General features: G+C 39.1%; 1 pseudogene; it reads left to right on the top strand.

Moving 5' to 3' along the window:
• Positions 1–544: 544 nt before the first annotated feature.
• On the top strand, positions 545–642 carry LOC120107945 (annotated as a pseudogene).
• The last annotated feature ends 593 nt before the right edge of the window (positions 643–1,235 follow it).

A 1,235-nucleotide genomic window follows, 5' to 3' on the forward strand; every position in this document is an offset into this window, starting at 1 on the left:
TGGGTTATATACTTGTTGAGGTTGGTCATTCCTCCACCTGAAATTTGGATGGTTCTTCCATCCAGGGTTGTAAGTACCCGAAAAAGGATTATTGAAAGATTTTTGATAGGTATTCATAACATTGGCCTGATCGTGCAAGACTTCCTTGAATGCGGATATTGTGGGGCAATCAGTGATGAGATGGCCAGGCATCTCGCAAATCCTACAACACTCGCTGTTATGTTCTACGGTCTTGACGGGTTCAATCCTTCTAAGTTCAATTTCCTCTACCTTCCTAGTAAGGGCTGCCATTTTAGCCTGAATATCATCCTGAGTATTAAGGTTGTAAAGGCCCCCGTGTGGAATGCTAGTAGGCTTAGGCAAAGGTTTATTCACTCTATCCCCTGTATCCCATAATTGTGCAGTCTCTGCGAGAGAGTCTAAATAGTCCCATGCCTCATCGGGTTGCTTTTCCAAAAATAGACCATTGCACATAGTCTCTATAAATTGTTTTAACTGTGGAGACAATCCTTCGTAAAAGAAACTAATGGTTCTCCATGTTTCAAACCCATGATGAGGACAAGAGAGAAGCAAATCTTTAAATCTCTCCCAGCATTCGTAAAATGTTTCATGGTCTTTTTGTTGGAAATTACTAATGTGCCTTTTCAAAAAGTTAGTCCTTTGTGCGGGAAAGAATTTTTTCAAGAATTCTCTTTGCATATCATGCCATATTCCTAGCGATCTAGGTCTCAAAGAGTTCAGCCATGTTTTGGCTTTATCCTTTAAGGAAAAAGGAAACAAGGTCAATTTAAGGACATCTTCCAATACATTTGGCACTCTAAATGTGATGCTAATTTCCTCAAAATCCTTAAGGTGAATGAGGATGATAGTGTTATTTTGATGATTAACAAGCAATTATCTAGAGTATGTTATAAGTTAAATTGATACTTCATTTATAAGACTATTACTCTCAGGATATTTGTATAAATTGATATAGATACATTTCATTGTTTATTTGAATGAATCTAACCTTGAGATGCAGCAAAGTGTGGATTGAGTCGACCCAAAGGATGATTGGGTCGACCCCGGCACATCAAGAAATCATTTGGCACACTTCTGCAAAAATGGCACAGATGAACAGTGAGTTGGGTCGACCCATGGAAAGCATGAGTCGACCCAAACATCAAGATCCTCAAAACAAGACAGAACAATGGTTCTCTGAATTCACTGAGAGGGTCGACCCAAGAAGTAGTTGA

This window comes from Phoenix dactylifera, unplaced genomic scaffold, assembly GCF_009389715.1.
Source record: "Phoenix dactylifera cultivar Barhee BC4 unplaced genomic scaffold, palm_55x_up_171113_PBpolish2nd_filt_p 001088F, whole genome shotgun sequence".
Taxonomy (NCBI): Eukaryota; Viridiplantae; Streptophyta; class Magnoliopsida; order Arecales; family Arecaceae; genus Phoenix; species Phoenix dactylifera.